Consider the following 20,596-nt stretch of genomic DNA (forward strand, 5'->3'; position numbering starts at 1 on the left):
ATTCAGGCGTAGTTCACCTAGGTGGGTCCTCTGCTTCACAGTCTTCATGAGACTGTCATTACAGTGTCAGCCCAGGGTCCTTAACCCGGATACAATCAAGGTGTCAGCCCAGGCTGCAGTCATCTTAACATTCAACTGAAGCAGTACCCAGTTCCTATCTCACTCCATGGTTGCTAGCATGATACAGTTTCTCACAAGCTACTGGACTGAAAACCTCACTTTGTTGCTGGCTGTTTGCAAGAGGCTTTCCTGGTAGATCTTTCCATTAAAGCAAGCATGGGAGATAACCCAGGGAGAGAGAATATCAGCAAGTCAGAGGTCACAGTCTTTATAACCTAGTCATAGAAATAACACCCCATCACTTTTGCAGTAATTTATTTGTGAGAAGCAAGTCACAAAGTCCACCTTCACTCAAAGAGAGAGTATTACAAAGGCCTTAAACCCCAGGAAGTGGGGACCACTAAACTATATATCAGAAGCTGCCTGCCACAACTACCTATTTTTTTCCATATAAGAATAAACTACATAAATTAATTGCTCTCAATTTCTAGAGACTACACAGTGTTTTCATGACTGCATAGTGTTCTATTGTGTGCTGTGTAGCCAGTTTTTTATAGCTGAGCATTTATTTACCATATTTTTCTTTTACAGTGACAAAATCAATAGCTCCCTATATTTGTTATTTTATATTTGTATACAAGCACCTCAAAAATAAGTCCCTAAAAATGGTCTTATGTAAGTGCACATTTAATTTTATTAGATGTTACCAAATTCCCTTTCATAAGGATTATAACATTTCGCCCTCACAATAACAGTATGCATAAATTTCTGTTTCTCTACAGACTCAGCAACAAAGTATATTTCAAAGTTTTGTGTGTTCCCTAATCTGAAAGGTAAAAATGTACTTTATATCTTTTCACATATTTACATGTCATTAGATATCTTTCTCTGTGAACTGTTTATGTCTTTTGCCCAGTTTTTTCTATCAAGTTTTGACCTTATTTCCTCTCATTTTTTATTAGTCCCTTCACATATTAAGTAAATTGGCCAATTGTCTGTTATAGAAGTTATAAATATTTCTCCCTAGTTAGTAATTTGTCTTTTGACTTTGCTGGTAATTTTTTCCTGTGCAAAAGTTTTATATAGTCAAGTTAATCAATCTTTCATTTTATTACTTCTGAAAGTTGAGTCATAAATAGAAAGTCTTTCCTGTAGAGGAATTCAGTGATGTTATCTTTTGGTACTTGAATGCTTTTGTTTTTTTCATTTAAGTCTCTGATCCATTTGTAGTTTATTCTACTGTTTTATATAAAGCATAGATGCAATTTTATCTTTTTTGAAATGGCCAATTTTCTCAACACAATTTTTTTTTAAAGCTTATCTCTTCCACAGAGAGCTTAGATATCATCTTTATTAGATACTAAATTTCACCATGCATTTGGGTCTATTCCTGGAACTTCCATTCTGTTCCATTAGACTATCAAATTATGCACTAATAGTACACTGGTTTAATTATAAAGGCTTTCTAATATATTTTAATATCCCTTTTATTGCTGTTCTTTTTTAGGATTTTCTGAGTTCCTTTTTCATGATTTGTCTACATCAATTTTATTACCAACTTGTCTAACTCCAGAAAGAAAAAAGAAAACTGATTGCCACTGTTATTCTGATCATGGATTCTCTCTGACATGGAGAGAACCAACATCTCTGTAATGTGGAGTTGTCTTATCCAAGAACAAAGATTATAATTTCACATAATCAAGTCTTCAAAGGTTTTTTTCATATAGTTCTTTCACATTTCTTAAGATTATTCCTATTTTATCTTTTATGCTGCCATTGTACATAAGTTTCTCTTTCATCAAATTGTCTAACCAAAATACATAGAACATTGATTTTTGTATCTTAATTTTATATCTTATTAGAATGCATCAGTATATCCAAAACCACATAGGCATAATATTATTCCTATCCATAATCTAGCAAATAGTAATTTGAAAGATTTCAAAGTCATCCAAAATTTACACATTAAATGCTAAATGTTCTAATACTTTTTAAAGACCTGCTTAAAGAATGCATTACTACCAGCTTTAAAGATGAAGAAGGTTTAATGAACAGAATGCATTTTGAAATGTTTCAATTAAATCACAAATAGGAAAAATGCTGGTTTATTAAGCATCTTAAAGCAGTTTTTACAAAAAAATGGCTTAATATTTTAAATAACTATTTTTAAAACAAAATGACAGAATGAATTTTATGTGCTTCAGACAGTACAATGCCAAGTTGATTACTACCTCAGATATCATAGTGAAAAAAATAAAGTTTACTCAGAGTGAGTGAACAAACGTGAATAATATCAATAGGCACTAGGCCATTTATCCATTAGAGTAATGAATGCCACCTCATACTCATTTGGTCAGGAAGAAAAATCTAAGCAGTTTCTGCCTACAAACATCAATATTTCTTGCTGATAGATGAAACCAAATCAAGAAAGCAAGCAATTTTTATTGATGGTTTTCCCTTAAACTGCTAAATCTGCTTTCTGACAAGCAACAAAATAATAACAAATAATATCAGAATCAAATTCTGCAGTCACCAACAAGAACACTCTGAAATATAAATGAAGATTAAGATCCATGTATGCAATGCACTTGAAATCTTACATAGTTAAAATGAGATCACCTCAAACAGTTATTTTTATCCCAAAAACATAAGCCAAAGAACACTAAAAACAAATCAATTAAGTTGTCAGAAAATCTCTTCAACTCTGTCCCTATAATGTGAAAACTATGGTATGCAAAATTGCTGAGGTTAAAATTGCAACACCGTTTTAGAAAGAATGTAATTTTTTTAATGCACGTTAAAAGGAAAAGTTTTAGTTGAAGTAAATGTCCTTGAGTTCTTTATATAAACAGGATTTGAATGTGGTAATAAGAAAGAACCCACTGGATTTGCAATAGCTAGAATAATAGCTCATTTTCTTAACATAAAAAAAGTCAAATTGTAAAGATGCTTTCCCCTTCACCTAATTCCACATTTACCTTCCACTTTTATATTTAACAATCAATGCCAAGGTATTTCATCCCACTTCCCTGCAAAGCACTTCAATCTCAGCATACTTATTTATTTATTTTCTCCCTAGTAATAACCTAATAGGAGTGAATAATTTTGCCTTACTTTTCTTTCCTTGAGCATAAAGAATAACAATGAATAAAACTTTTGACATTTGGTGGAATTTAGCCACAGCTGTACTGAACTCTATCAAGGTGATTTTTAAATGGAGCTAAGTAGCTTGATACAATTCAGAAAGGAATTCTTACAATTCCTGATCTTTTACAGATTGTAGTACATTCAAGAATAGCTTTTAGAACAGGCCAGCACCAGAAAATAGTAGTTATATAAAAGTTTTAAAAGACTATAAAACGGGGGTGGGGGGGTGGGGAGGAACTGAACTTTAAAAACTATTAAGAACATATGACTTTTAAGTAATAAGGAGAAACTAACTGATAGCACTAGTTGAAGATAAAACTTTCCATCTGTTCTTTTCTGCAGCCAAAACAACCTATCTCCATTATGGGAGACCCATCATTCCAAAATTTTTAAAAGGCATTTTTCCCCATAATCAGAACCTGCACAATAGTCACAAACATATCTGACAAAACAGGACTCTTGTCGTTTATTGCTTTTTACTCTTGAATGCATTTCACAGCTTGAGTATATCTTTGTTTTACCAGTTCTAGCCCGCAAAAAGCTTACTTGCCAACCCACACAGAAAATAACTCAAATTGCTTCTTTACAACTCAAGATTATAGAGTGGTGGCAACCCTTTCATACATAGTACCTTAGCAATGCCAACTTGTTTCTGACTTTTACATTTTAAAACATCTAAATCAGATGGTTTGGTAACTTTCAATAAAAATTCTGAGTAATCATTAAAAAAAAAGTAGGAATCAAAAAGTGGTTTTTTTATCATCAAGGTCATTTAGAAAGATGTAGGAGTAACCAACTGCTCAATGAGTAAGTGCATTTACATTAAAGGTTAATATATTCAGTCTTGCAGTTCAAGAATAAGCCATCTGGTTTCAAATGCAGAGTTGAAATGAGTCTATAAAAAGGTAAAAATTCTTGAAAACAGATCAGAAAACACATCCAGCAATTTCAAATGTATCGCTATTTCTTTTTTGGGGAAAAATCCCTTCATAATTTATATCCAAACCTAAGTGAATACCTGCCCTCTACACATCTATCATTAATACACAGTGAATAAGGTGTTTCTATCTCTAGATTTCATCTCACCAAGTCATTGTCTTTTTAATGTGTCAAGACAGCAGTCAGTTATCCTAAGGAAAAATCCTGTACTTATCCTAAGGAAAAAAAAAAAAAATCAAACTTCTGGCCTTTATTCCCACTCTTCCATCCACAAACATCTCTCTCCCAGGTCATCTTGTGGACATGGGGTCATGCAGTCCCGTGACAAGAGAGACCCGACAGCCTCACCTCCTTGACACCCCGAGAAGCTCTGTCATTTTCCAACCCACCAGCAGTCTCTATCTTCTAGTTACTCTACATGTCTTTTCCAAATGGAATAAACCATTTTCTTAAGTTTGTGGAAAATCATCAAATAACTTAAAGCAAGATCTGAAATTAAAGGTTAAAACAAACTCCTCTGACACTCAAAAGTTCATTGCATACGTTATTTTTTGCAATATAGCAAACCACCCCAAAAGTTAATGGCTTAAAACAACAGCAATTTATTTTTCAAAAATCTATAGCTAGAATGGGTTCTTCTACTTCATGTGATTTTGGGTCACTCGTGCAGCTGCATTTATCTGGTATCTGAGCTGGAATGGAAGAGTCAAGATCTCATCCTAGGGCAGGAATCTTGGCACTGATTGTCAGCTGGCCCCCTCAGCTTTTCTCCAGGTGACCTCTATCTGTATATAGGAACTTATCTTCTAAGGCCTCTCCATGGGTTTCTTCTCACCCTCAGGACAACCTGGATTTCCCTCATCATGGCAAATGGTTCTTGGGGAACAAAATCAAAAGCTGCCACTCTTCCTAAAACCAGGCCCAGAACTGGCTCAGGGTGACTTTTGTGTCTGTTGGATTCTATTATTCAAAGCAAGTTACAAAGTCAGCCCAGGTTAAAGAGAGAGAGATGTGCAGAGAATAGACTTTTCCTCTTGACGGGAGAAGTGCAACCCACTTACAGGAAATGGGGAAATTATTGGACAGCCATCTTTGGAGATCATCTACCACATTCTAAATACCATCAAATGAAAATGTATTTAAAGAAAGAGAAAAGCTTTCCTTATATGATAAGATGGCACATATTTATTTGTTAACTCTCGGTCACCATAAGAAACAGATGTTAAATGATAGAAGAAATGGCAGAAAAGTCTACTTCCATTTAGTGCAATGATATTCAGAAACTGGGACAGAATACAGCATGCTTCCTTTATTCTTATTATTAATCAATATCAATAACTACTGAAAACACTACACACTGCAATACTAGTGAGAGTTACACTCCTACTCCAGACCTTTCCCAGCCTGGCTTGCTTTCCGTGGCAATCAGCCTTATCTTATCACAATAAACACAGAGGCCCAGAAATTAGAAGAGGTGCTATGCAAAGGAGTCAGAAAACCTCCCCAAGATCCACATATCAGATAAGAGTATTTATTACTGCGTGGTAGCTGTGCTCATACTTAGGTTAATACTTACATTATTTTCCCCCAGAAATTATTTAAGTCTTATCATAGTACAGGTGTATTTGGAAAGAAAATGGTGTTGTGATATCAACTCCTAGTTTTGTGCAGCAATTCAAATGTACAATCAAAGCATAAAGTTACCATTTCCTCAATAACCTCCTCTTTGGTGGCCAGGAAATTGAAAGAAAAGTAGATTGAGACAAAATAAAGGCTCCCAGAAGGGAGAAGAGTAAGAAGAGTTTCATGAGGCCCATTAAATACACTAAAATCCTAACTAGCCAAATAGCCTTTCTCTTTAAAAGAAACAGCAATAATCAGACTGTGGTGAGACAATCTGTCCAATACTGAAGTAGCCCATAACACCAAGCAATGAAGAAGCTGTCAGGTCACTGCTTTTCCACTACTCATTCACCCATTCATTCATTCATTACCCAAATATTTATTAGTGCCTACATTGTGCCAGAACCTTCTAGCATCTTGGGATACATCAATGAGCAAAATGAGGACAGGCCACTGTAAACATGAAGTTTACAATTCAACAGAGAAAGACAGTTTAAAAATAAACATGATATAAGTAAAATATATTGTGTAAGAAGATGATAATTTCTAAATACTTTCTTTAAAAAAAAGGAAAATAGAGTAAGATAAGGGGTATCTGGAAAGTTGGGTGGTTAGACACGGGGAAAAGTGGTGCCATTTTAAATAGGGTGCTCAGGAAACATAGGCCTCATTGGAAGCATGTCATTTAGGGAGTAAATAGCAAGGAGGATACATAGGGGAAGAGAATTGTAGGCCAAGGAAAGGCTGAGAATGTTCCTGTGTATTGGGAAAAAGCAGAGGCCAGCAAAGGTAGAAGCAGGGAGAAGAGTAGCTAGAGATAAAATCAGAGAAGTAACAGAGGTGAGATCATGCTGCGTCTTAAAGCCACTAATTTAGCTTTGCTTTCTCTGAGTAGAAAGGGAACTTACTTCAGGTCTTGAGCAAGGAGCAGCAAGATCTGACCCACTTTTTAGAAAGATCCCTCTGGCTTCTCTGCTGGGTTTACCATTGAAGGGGTTGGGATGTGGGGGACAATGGTAGGAGGAGACAGGCAAGTTAAGTTAGGATGCCATTATGGTTATCCAGACAAAAGCTGATGATGATTTGAGTCAGAGTGGTAGAATGAAAGTAATAAAATTTGAATGAAATTTATATATATTTTGAAACTATAGCCAACAGGATTTCATAATGGATTAGATGTGGTATTTCAGTAAAAGAAAGGAGTAAAGAATTAGACCACTATTTCTGGTTTACTAACTGGAATGATGGAAGTGCCATTAAATGAAATAGAGAATACTGAGAATGAAATAGGTCTGGAAGGGGAGGGCTTCGGACAGGTGTGGCATGGGGTATCTGTTAGACATTCAAATAGAGAAGTCAAGTCAATAGCAGATACTGACATCTGTGGGTCAGGCTAAAGACCTGGAAGAGATATAAATTTGTGATCTGTTAGCATGTACTTAGTTCATAAGCTATGAGACTGGATGCAATCACCAAGGAAGTGAGTGTGCTAAGATATTCCAACAATCAGGGAACAGGCAGAAGAGGAGCATCAGTTAACAAGATTGAGAAAAACTGGCCAGTGAAGTAGGTTTAAAACCACAGGGATTTGATGTCCTAGAAACCATGTGAAGAAAAGGTATCAAGGAAGAGGGTGTGAGCAACTGCATCATATGCTCTGAGAGGTCAACTACAATGAAGGCCGAGAATTGGCCGTTCAAAAACAAAACAAAAAAAATGCATTATTTCACAAGCACAGAGCCAAAATCTCCTGTGAGACAATATCTCATCATTCCTTAATAACCATATAAATTTTAATTTTTTAGTTCCATTTTCTTCCACTTAAGGTTAAGGGCAAAACTATTAAGTAAACTGATTTTCTGTCAGACATGAGTGAAAGTGTTATTTTTTGATTCCCAAAATCAACATGGCATGACCATAATGCCTTATGCCTAGTTACCACAATAACAACATTTCCTCCAGGACAGAATGTAGTATGATCAAATCAGACCTAAGGTGCCAGTGCCCATCTGTTTGCGGTCTTTCATTCCCTAAGTCTTTCTTATCTACCAGAAATGGTCTGATTACAAGGAGAGAGAAGGAGAAAGCAAAAACATACCCATAATTTGTAAAAGCAACATCCTAAGGTTTAAAGAAATCCACTGAGAAAAAAATTAAAACATCATCTTTATTTTTTACCTTTAAGTAATCTTTTCTCCTAAATTATATAACATGGTGTCACAAGTCAGTATGAAGGATTGCATAATGAATAATATACTTTCAACAGAGAATTGTACCCACTCTCTGACATCCATGTGTTAAATATGGCAAGTAAATAACACACTGTTACAAATGTTACTGTTATATTAACAAGGCTATAGGAGGGACACATAAAGTGCTCTAGTAACTTATTTTTTCCAGCACAGGAAAAAAAGAGAAAAAGAAGCAATGCAAAATGATAAATTCTCTAGTATTTTATGAGATTTCCTTTGATGCCATTATTTTTTACAAAGCCATCTTACTATTATCTTTTCATTCATCTTTCAGCTACAAAAATAAAAAAGTGTTCATTACTCTTCACATTAGAAATGTTTCTAAAGAAGCTTGGTACACAAATAGAACTGTATTTTCCCTATGACTGACATTATGATTTCATAATTCTGCTCACACTGAAGCAAGATGCCTTTTAAAACCATCTCCCAAAAAAACTCAACCAATAATGAGATATGCATTGAAAGTTAGTATATGTCAGACAGTGCTGCAAGCTGAGTTACATTATGGCTCCTACTTACAAAGAGGTATGATCTCTGGGAGGTGATAAAAATATATCGACCTAAAAGGTAACAATAAAGAGCTGGGTGAGATTATTGCCAAGTAAGTGATACAGAAAATAAGTGCTATGGAGCCCGAAGGCTACAAAAGATTGCTCCCAGGAGATGTGGTCTAGACAGCTTCCAAAAGGCAGTGGGTCTTCCCCAGGGCTCAGGAAAGGAGTAGGAATTGAAAGTAGAAGACAAGGATAGGACATAGCATAGATAAAGCAGTTGTTCTGAGTCAATGATGTATAAGACTAGCTGAAGTAGAAAATACAAACTGAAACAGAATGTTTGAAAACAGAGTGAATTTAATAACTACATACCAAGAAAAATGCCAGTGCCGTCTCGGCTCTCCCTTGTTCTCTCTCCAACTCTACATCAACCCCTCCCAAGCCTTGAATTAAACATAACCTTTGAAGTCAAAGACACTTGAATTCCAACTGTACATTTCCATGCCTGTATTACCTTTATGTGAAAGTTATTTAACTATATGGACCTCAGTTTCCTTACCTATAAATGGTGATAATTACACGCACTAAAAAGACACTTTTACCAATAGTCATAAGAGCATCTAGTAGTGTACAAGGCACCATGCTCAGATGAATTATGTTGTCTGATTTAATCCTTTCAGTTATCCTTGGGAGGCATGTTGCCATTCCTTTTGTGCAGATGAGGAAATAAATAATCAGGTCGAATTACTTGCCCCAAATCAGACAGACAAAAATTGGCAAAGCCAGGAAAGATCAGAGATTTTGCTGACCCCAAAGTCTTCATCTTTAGCCATTTTGATACACTAGAAATAATAAATGTAAAGCATTATAAAATGCTTGCAGATGAACTTATTATTAATATTATTCTTCTCCAAAATTTTATAAAGTAGTTCTTGTTTGTTACTACTGTTGTTCTTATTATTATAGGTGAGAAAAATTAAAATCCAAAGATTTTATGTAATTTACCTCATGTGATTTGGCTGATAATTAACAAGACAAAAATAGATTGAAATCTCATTAACAAGATTCTTAAATTTCAATAGAGCAACACCGCAGTTTTTTGAATATAGGAATAGAAAAATAAAGGCATTCCTTTGGGAGGATTAACCTGTTTCATGAAGGCTTTACTCAATATTCCCCTAAAAGAACCAAAATTTTCTGTATGGGGCCTCCTCTGTAGCCCATAAATACTTATAATACTGTATCACATATATGGGACATATTTCTTCCTCTAGTCTAGACTATGATGAGTATTTTTTTAAGTGTAAAGCTCATCATGGGACATATTTCTTCCTCTAGTCTAGACTATGATGAGTATTTTTTTAAGTGTAAAGCTCATCTCTTATCTATCTTTGTATTTCCAAAGCTTAACACAGTGCACCAAATTTAGTGCATACTCAAAAGCATTGATGCATAAGTGGATGATGAATAAGAAAAATCTAATAGATTCAAATGGAAGTACCTTAGAAGTCCACATGCCAGCTTCAGGCCTTATAAACCCCACTGAAGTTTATATAACATGTGGATTTCAAGGAATGCATTTTCAAGGAAGAAGTTTCAGAGTTCTCATCAGATTCTCAGAAAGGTCCCAGACCCCATAAATGTTAAGAGCCATCAGACAGACTCAAGGTAGGGAAACCAGTTAAAAGTAATTGAATTTGTACCAAAAAAAAATTATAAAGGACTAAACTAGTGCTATGGCAATAGATACAGAAAGAATAATACAAAACCAAATGATATTTAATAAATAAGCACACAGAATTTGACATAAAAATCTCCTAGTCATTACGTTTATTGTTATATTGAATATAATAATCAGCCAAGCAACATCTATCACATACTTTTCTCTCATCCTTGTTTGTATGCCACTCACTAGTCTAACAGAAAACAAGTTGCTTAAATGAAGGCATCCTTATAGTATAATTATATTACTCGGGTCTTATAAACCAAAAATGGAGGGGACCCTCCTCCCCAGGATAATTTCAGGAAAAAAGCATTTCACTTCATGGCCAGCACCCAAGCTGAAAGTCTACTTAAACTCTTCCCTGAATTCTCTATGTGGAGTACAATAATTTTATTTTAACTGCTACGTCAGCATTAAAAAAAACTCACAAAATTAATGCTGTAACTATGTACATTGTGCATGCCTCTTGTCCACATGAACTAATGTATGCTTAATCATACATTGCACATCTATGTATTATTATACATTAAACTTCTGCCCCCATAAATATCCAGTGGGAATGACTGTTAAGTGTCATTGTCTATGGTTCATTCCAGTAAGACATGGTAGAGACACGACTGTTCCAACTACCTGGGTTTTTTCATGAAATACTTAGTGTCTAGAAACATTTTTGTTTGTTTGTTTGTTTGTTTGTTTTGAGACAGAGTCTCACTCTGTCACCAGGCTGGAGTGCAATGGGGCAATCTTAGCTCACTGCAACGTCTACCTCCCAGGTTCAAGCGATTCTCCTGTCTCAGCCTCCCTAGTACCTGGGACTATAAGCGCAAGCCACCATGCCCAGTTAATTTTTGTATTTTTAGTAGAGACAGGGTTTTACCATGTTGGCCAGGATGGTCTTGAACTCCTGACCTCATGATCTGCCCACCTCAGCCTCCCAAGGTGCTGGGATTACATGCATGAGCCACCACACCCAGCTAGAAATGTTAAATGCATGTACAGTTGACCCTTGAATAATGCAGAGGTTAGGGGTGCTGAACCCCTGCACAGTCAAAAATCCACATATAACTTTTGACTCCCCTGAAACCTAACTATTAATAGCTTGCTACTGATTGGAAGTCTTACGAATAAATGAACAATTGGTTGACACATATTTTGTACTTTACACATATAATATGGTATATTCTTACAATAAAGTAAGCTATAAGAAATAAGATGTTATTAAGAAAATCATAAAAGAGAAAATATGTTTACTATTCATTAAGTGGAAGTGGATCATTATAAAGGTCTTCATCCTCATTGTCTTCACATTGAGTAAGCTGAGGAGGAGGAATAAGAGGAGGTTTGTTCTTGCTGTCTGAGTGCGGGCAGAGGCAGAAGAGGTGGAGGAAGTGAAATGAGAGGCAGAAGAGGCAGGTACACTTACTGTAATGTTCGTTTTTTTTAACTTGCATATAAATGTACCCACACAGTTCAAACTCCTCGTGTTGTTAAAGGGTCAACTGTGTTTCATTCTACAAGCCTGCGATGAAAGTACACAGCCTCTTTTGCAAGTATTATTGAACAAATGTTTATTGAATTCTGATATATGTGAAGAACTAGATACTAGAGATACAGATTTAAGGAGTGGGGCTGTTCTACCTTCCTACTGGAAAGCTGGAGGAATTTTACCTTAATAATAAGAAAAAAAGCCAGAATTTAAAAAATATATTTAGTAAATCACTAGTGTGATGCATATTGAATTACATAGAGTGACCTCTAGTAAGACTGAGATTATCTAAGTATTGTGGGATTGAGATAAATCACACTGTGCTCTTATTGTTATTTTTCTCCCCTCTCTCAATATTTTTATTATATTAAATTTTAAATAATATTCCATGAAAACTCAAAGAAAGTGCTTCAAAAAGGAAGGTGTTAAGAAAAAATAAAGGCCAGCTGAACTTAGTGCTGGTTGAAGATTTACAGTGATAACTGTATATAAATGTCAAGCTATGGAGTTTCTACTAGTAAATAGGTGCAGTATTTTTTGCTGTTTTTTCTCCAGGTAATTATCAATGCAACTGGACATGTGCTGCCTTAATTCAGTTCTGGTTTTAAATTAACTAAATTTAAGCATTCTGAAAGTGATCAAGCATGTTAAATGAATGCAAAAGAAATTATTTAAACACAAAGAGGGACGTTTACAAAAATATTTAACACCTCTGTGGACTAAAAAAACAATGAAAATTGAACATGACATGTACAACTAAAACTACAGGCCTGCTCTACTGTTGGTCCAGAAGCAAGCCCCAGTAGCTTGGAGTTTTGATCTTGCATGACAATAGGGACTAAATATTTCACTAGTGAGATGGTACAACAAAGTCAGAGTCATTGGTTAAAATTGGGGCTGCAGTGTTGCAACCCCCACAACTTCTTCTTGAAAAGGGTCTAACTTTATGAGAAGCTCTAGACCCAGGGAGGCAGAAGGAGAATGGCACAACCTCATCAAAGTCAAGCCAAGCCTCTCTCTAACGCCAGTGGCTAGATTTGCGCTATGGCTCCTGGACAGTAGCCCTCAATACCATTATAAGACTTGCATCTGGTCTGGGACACCACAGGGCTGGTAGAAAACAACTGAAAAATAATAGACTATGAAGAATAATCCTGAAGTAGGGGGACAGGAAGAAATAACACAAACTCTTCCACACACACACACAAAATGATCTTACCAAACCAAATGCCAAAAATGCATGAAGATATCTAAAATGCCAAAAAAATTCAAAAATCAGGCCATAAATTCACCCAAATAAACTTAATTTTATGAGATTATACGGCAAGTAAGTACATTTTGGTTTTTCGGCGAGAGAGACAAAATAATAATTTGCATAAAATGAAGAGGAAATTATAAAACAGGCTAAAGGAACCACAGCAGATGTAAAATATATATTTAAAACTTTATAAAATAAAAACTAGAGTTGTCAATTTTTAAATGCAATATATTGGCTAATTTAGAGTGAAGCCATTGAAAAGAGACATTATGTTTTAGGAGAAAATATTGGGCAAATTGCCCAGAATGCTGAACAAAGGGACAATGGCATTTTTTACAAGAAAGAATAGTCAAGAAATACATAAGATACATTAAGAATCTCCAACACACACATAGTAGGAGTTCCAGAAGATAAGGTAAAGGTAAAATTTAGGAACAGAAATATTTGAAGATGCAGTAAGTAATAAATTTTCAAAAGCAAAGAAGGACATGCATCCTTAGATTAAAAAAAAAAAATGTACTCCTGGTACCAAGCACAATAAATGAATTTGCATCTTGTTGCATTGCAGAGAAACTGAAGTAACATCAAGGGTAAAAACATATCCAAGTAATATATTAGATATTTTTGCGTGTATTTATATTTATATTTTTCAATCTCTCACATAATATTTGTCTATTTCTCTCTATTCTTTTGTCCTTTTCTAATTTAATCTTCTGTACAGTAACATTTAAAGATGAATATTATTGTTTTACTATAATTTGGACAAATATTATTATTTCACTAATGTGTCTAAGTCCATAAGGACAGAGGCCAAGTACTCTTTTTCATAGTTGCAATTCTATTGCCTAGAAATGTCTGCTACATAGTTCTTTGGCTCAATAATATTTAATAAATGAAAGAATAAATTCTCTATGAAGTCAAGTGACTTCCCCAAGCTTGACTGCTAATAAATTATTGAACAGAACAACTGATACTGTTGACTCATTTAGGTTTAACCATGGAGTCAAACCTTTAGGTACTCTTCTTATATCGGCTACTGCTCAACCATTTTCTCTTTATCTAGTTCTTTGCCAATGGTTTCTTTTAGATTGATGTTATATTTAACCTTGCTATTTTTCTTAACTCAGCCTGCTTTTTTGGCTACTGATTTTATCACTCAAAATATTTTTATCAATCACAGACTTAACACAATCCTCAAATTTGCTGCACATACTTTTATATCTACTGGAATAAATACATGTCTAAGTAATGGGAGAACAGAGTCAGAAATAGGCAAGCTAAGAACAAATGGTGGCTTGAGGGGGTAGGTACAACTCAAAAAATATTTTTGAAGGTATATGTACAAGGAAACACACTAGATACAGCCCTCAAAGATGTTTTAATAACATGTAATTTCTGGTTCCAAAATGGCAATATAGAATCAAGCTGGCTTTACTCCCCCAACAGAAAGCCAAAAACAAATGTACACAATATCCAGAACTCAAAAACAAAGATGAGACACATTCTAGGGTCATAGACCAGTGAAAACATTCCAAGCAGATAGTAAGACAATTGGACTTCCATATGAACAATGTCCCTCCCCACAATCAGCCCAGCACCAAGCTCACAGAAAATCACCCCCCTTAACTCACAGATTATGCACTGAAAAAAGTAAGATTGAGGTGAACAGCCAACTTTCCCACCATCTTAGGTTCCCTTGGTACCCTGGCAGGATACCTGTCCCTGTCTTAACTCACAAGAAGCGTCAAGAATGCCTGAGAAGATAAATATCCCTGGAGATAGCCAGAGACAAAGAAGGAAGGCAGAATTACCATACTTGGCCCTAAGAACCCTGCTCTGTAGCTCAGTCATAGATGACAAATCAGGGCAGCTGTTCAGCAGTATCATACTGTTAGAGGTTTGTTCCACAAGTCCCCTTATTGCACTACTTCAATATCCCCTTTGGGACCTCCCTTAATTTGGATGGGTAGCACACTGACTGTTTATTAGAACTGAAGCACACTTAAGCTTAAAGCACAATCAAGTGCCAAAAAGGAGGCAGCAATCTAGTAGGAAAACATTTTAAAAGAAAGGAGATCAACAAGAAAATCAAAAAGAATCTCTAAGCAAATATACCCAATAAAAACTAAAATAACCCAGGCAGAGAAGACAGAAATAAATAATCCCTCAATGTCCCAGAGGTGGTGGCTCATGTCTGTAATCCCAGCACTTTGGAAGGCTGAGGTGGGTGAATCACTTGAGGTCAGTAGTTTGAGACCAGCCTGACCAACATGGTAAAACCCCATCCCTACTAAAAATGCAAAAAATTAGCTGGGTGTGCGAGTGCATAACTGTAATCCCAACTACTTGAGAGGCTGAGGCAGGAGAATCACTTGAACTCCCAAAGCAAAGATGGCAGTGAGCCAAGATCTTACCACTGCACTCCAGCCTGGGTGACAGAGAGAGAGACTGTCTCAAAAAAATTAAAAAAAAAAAAAACCCTCAATGCAAATACACAGATGTATATCCACAACAAACAACATCAAACAGGGAACCATGATCTTCTCAAATAGACAAAGCAAGGCATAACTGACTGGCCCTAACAAGATAGTGATATGTGAACTCTCTGACCAATAATTTAAAATAGCAGTTTAAAGGAAACTCAGTGATCTTCAAGATAATACAGAAATTTATCAGATGAATTTAACAAAGGATTGAAATAATTTTTAAAAATCAAACAAGAATCTTAGAACTGAGAAATACATCTATGAAGCTGAAAAAATTCATTAGAGGCTATCAACAGCAGAATGGATCAAGTAGGGGAAAAAATTAGTAAGCTCGAAGAAAAGTAATTTGAAACTAACACTCAGAAGAATAAAAGGAGGAAATGAAGATCACCTACAACAAATAAAGTATTACCTCAAAAGACCAAATTGAAGAATTATTGGTAATGATAGAAAACTTTCTAAAATTTGAGAAATGTAAATATCCAGGTATAAAAGAACACCAGATAGATTTGACCTTAATAAGACTACTACAAGGCATATAATCAAATTCCCAAAAATTAAAGACAAAGATCCTAAAAGCAGCAAGAGAAAAGAGAAAAAAAAAAAAAAACATAGAAAAGAGCTTCAAGTTGTCTAGCAACAGAGCTCTTCACAAAAACCATACAGGTGAGGAGGGAGTGGAATAATATTTTCAAAGTGCTGAAAGAAAAAACTGCCATCATGTCACTATCTTGTTAGGGTAAATCAGTTATTCCTCACTTTGGCTATTTAAGGGGATCATGGATCCCTGTTTGCCGTTGTTTCCTATGAATGTACATCTATGTATTTGCATTGAGGACTTTTTTTTTTTGAGACAGAGTCTCTCTTTGTCACCCAGGCTGAAGTGCAAGCTTTAGCAAGCTTTCTTCAAATATAAAGGAGGGATAAAGACTTTCCCCCGTCAAAAAGCCGAGAGAATTTGTTACCACCAAACCTCTGTTACAAAAAACTGCTAAAAGGAGTTCCTCAATCTGAAAGAAAAAATAAACATTAACATGCAAAAAGAAAGCATTTGAAGGTATAAAATTAAGTACACAAACTCAGAATTTTTGAATATTGTTATTGTGGTGTGCAATCTACTCATAACTCTAGTATAAAGCCTAAAAGACAAATCTATCAAAAACGGTAATACTGATAGAAACTAGTTAAGATACAGGCAATATAAAAATACGTAAATGGAAACAACATAAAGTCAAAATGTGAAGGGGATGGAGTTAAAGTGTAGCGTTTTCTAAAAATTTGTTTGTGTCTATTCTTTTCTTTGGGATCTTTGTTGTCATATATTAAAAATAATTTGTTATACTTTGTAAGCTTCTTGGTGGGCACAATCCAAAACACTATAATAGAACAGGATAGGAGGCAGGCGGAATGAAGAAAGGTTGAATAACGAGTACAAATAAAAATTTTGATAGAAAAAATACCTAGTGTTTGATAGATCAGTAGAGTGACTACAGTGTATAATAATCTATTGCAGGGGAAGATCCAAGATGGCCGTTTAAGAACAGCTCGGAGTTGCAGCTCCCAGAGAAAGCACAGAGGGTGAGTGGACACCACATTTTTATTGCCCAAGGACCAGGAGATTCCCAGGCGGAGGTGCCCCATGGGTCGCCGGCGCGGTTGTTGTGGCCAGCGTGGTTCTTCTGGTCGGCGCAGCTGCTTTGCCCCACGCGGCTGCTTTGTCAGCGCCCCAGCCAGCAGTTCTCTGTACAAAATACACTGGTCCGGGTGCCCTTTTGGCTGGCGAATGGATTGGAGACCCCGGAAGTCGCCCATTCATCTGATTAAAGAGGGGACTGAACAGGGAGCCAGGCGAGGAGATTCCTGGGCAAAAAAAAAGCGCCACGAATCTCAGCGCCACTGTTTAAGCCGGCCAGTGAGTCCCCGCATGGGAAATCAAACAGATCCCGGCGCCCTTTCAACACGCGATGGGGATAGAGTCGATTATTCAACTAAAAAAAGGAAAAAAAGGCTCAGAGGCGGGGAGCCAGGTGATCAGACTCGGTCCCACACCCACAAAAGAACAGCAATCAGACACTCTCTGGATTGAGAGTTTCACAGCAAGCGCAGCTGAACCCAGGACTGGCCAGCTCTGTGTGGGAGGGGCGTCCACCATTACCAAGGCACTTCACCACCACGGACGCCATTGCTGAGGCAGCCTGCCATTGCCAAGGCAACCCGCCTTTGCTGATGCTGCCTGTCATTGCCAAGGCAGCCCGCCTTTCCCAAGGCAACCTGCCATTACAGAGAGAGCCCGCCAATACACAGGGGGGCCACCATTGCCAAGGCAGTTCTAACTACACCCATATAAATAAGACTCCAGGGAAGTTCACAGGGCAGCTGGGCAGAGCCCACAGCAGCTCAGCAAAGCCTCTGCAGGCAGACTGTGACCAGGCTGCCTCCTTGCTGGGCAGGGCAGCCCTGAAAAAAAAAAAAGACACGAGCACAATGGAAACTCATAAATAAAGCCCTAACTCCCTGGGACAGAGAACCTGGGAACAAAAAGCAGTATATGAGTTCTGCTATAGCAGATGTAAACGTACCTCCCCAGCAGCTCCGAATGAACAACAGAGCTCACAGCTCAGCACTTGAGCCCCTATAAAGGACAGACTGTCTCCTTAAGCAGCTCCCTGACCCCTGTATATCAAAACAGTCAACTCATAAAGGAGAGATTAGACTGACATTTGGGGGGTATCCTTCTGGGACAAAGATATCAGAAGAAGAAACTGGTAGCAACCCTTACTGTTCTGCAGCTGCTGCAGGCAATCCCCAGGCAAGCAGGGCCTAGAGTGGACCTCAGCAGTCCTACAGCAGAGGGGCCAGGCTGTTAGAAGAAAAACTAAGAAACAGAAGTAACTGCATCATCAACAAACTGAATGTCCACTCAGAGACCCAATCTGAAAGTCGGTAATCTGAAAGTCAGCAACTACAAAGACGACAGGAAGATAAATCCATAAAGATGGGAAGAAACCAGTGCAAAAAAGAATGAAAACACTCGAAACCAGAAAACTTCTCCTCCTACAAGGAATCACAACTCCTCACCAGCAAGGGAACAAGGTTGGAGAACGAGTGTGATAAAATGACAGAATCAGACTTCAGAAGGTGGGTAGTAAGAAATTTCTGTGAACTAAAAGAACATGTGCTAACACAATGCAAAGAAACTGAGAACCTTGAAAAAAGATTTGATGAAATGCTAACGAGAATGGACAAATCAGAAAGGAATATAAGTGAATTGATGGAGTTGAAAAACACAAGAATTTCACAAAGCATGCACAAGTTTCAAAAGCCGAATTGACCAAGCAGACGAAAGGATATCAGAGGTCGAAGATCAACTCAATGAAATAAAATGAGAAGGCATGATTAGAGAAAAAAGGGTAAAAAGGAATGAACAAAGTGTCCAAGAAATGTGGGACTATGTGAAAAGACCTAATCTACGTTTGATAGGTGTACCTGAATGCGACAAAGAGAATGAATCCGAGCTGGAAAATACTCTTCAGGATATTATCCAGGAAAACTTCCCCAAATAGCAAGGCAGGCCAATATTCAAGTCCAGGAAATACAGAGAACACCACAAAGGTATTCCTCACAAAGAGCAACCCCAAGGCACATAATTGTCAGATTCACCAGGGTTGAAATGAAGGAGAAAATGCTAAGGGCAGACAGAGAGAAAGGTTGGATTACCCACAAAGGGAAGCCCATCAGACTCACAGCAGGTCTCTCAGCAGAAACCCTACAAGCCAGAAGAGAGTGGGGGCCAATACTCGACATCCTTAAAGGAAAGAACTTTCAACCCAGAATCGCCTATCCAGCCAAACTAAGCTTCATAAGTGAAGGAAAAATAAAATCCTTTGTGAACAAGCAAGGACTCAGAGATTTCATCACCACCAGGCCTGCTTTACAAGAGCTCCTGAAAGAGGCTCTACACATATAAAGGAACAACCAGTACCAGCCACTCCCAAAACATGCCAAATGGTAAAGAGCATCAACGCAATGAAGAATCTGCATCAACTAATGGGCAAAACAGCCAGCTAGCATCAAAATGGCAGTATCAAATTCACACATAACAATATTAACCCTAAATGTAAATGGACTAAATGCCCCAATCAAAAGACACAGACTGGCAAATTGGATAAAAAGCCAAAATCCATCAGTGTGCTGTATTCAGGAAACCCAACTCACATGCAAGGATATACAAAGGCTCAAAATAAAGGGATGGAGGAAGATTTACCAAGCAAATGGAGAGCAAAAAAGCAGGAGTTGTAATTCTCATCTCTGATAAAATAGACTTTAAATCAACAAAAATCAAAAGAGACAAAGAAGGACATTACATAATGGTAAAAGGATCAATGCAACAAGAAGAGCTAACAATCCTAAATATATATGCACCCAATACAGGAGCACCCAGATACATAAGGCAAGTTCTTAATGACTTACAAAGAGACTTAGACTCCCACACAATTATAGTAGGAGACTTTAACATCCGATTGTCAATATTAGACAGATAAACCAGACGGAAAATTAACAAGGATATCCAGAACTTGAACTCAGACCTGGACCAAGCAAACCTAATAGACATTTACAGAACTCTCCACCCCAAATCCACAGAATATACATTCTTCTCAGCACCACATCACACCTACTCTAAAATTGACCACATAATTGGGAGTAAATCACTCCTCAGCAAATGCAGAAGAACCGAAATCATATCAGTCTCTCAGACCACAGTGCAATCAAGTTAGGACTCAGAATTCGAAAACTAACACAGAACCGCACAGCTTCATGGAAACTGAACAACTTGCTCTTGAATGTTGACTGAATAAACAGTGAAATGAAGGCAGAAATGAAGATGTTCTTCGAAACCAACGAGAATGAAGACACAACATACCAGACTCTCTGGGGCACATTTAAAGCAGTCTCTAGAGGAAGTATATAGCAATAAGTGCGCACATGAGGATAAAGGAGAGATCTAAAATCGACACCCTATCGTAAAAATTGAAAGAGCTGGAGGAGCAAAATCAAAAAAACTCATAACCTAGCAGAAGACAAGAAATAGCTAAGATCAGAGCAGAGCTGAAGGAGATAGACACACAAA

Source organism: Sapajus apella, unplaced genomic scaffold (assembly GCF_009761245.1).
Source record: "Sapajus apella isolate SASKATOON/1434 unplaced genomic scaffold, GSC_monkey_1.0 scaffold28, whole genome shotgun sequence".
In the NCBI taxonomy this organism is placed as follows: domain Eukaryota; kingdom Metazoa; phylum Chordata; class Mammalia; order Primates; family Cebidae; genus Sapajus; species Sapajus apella.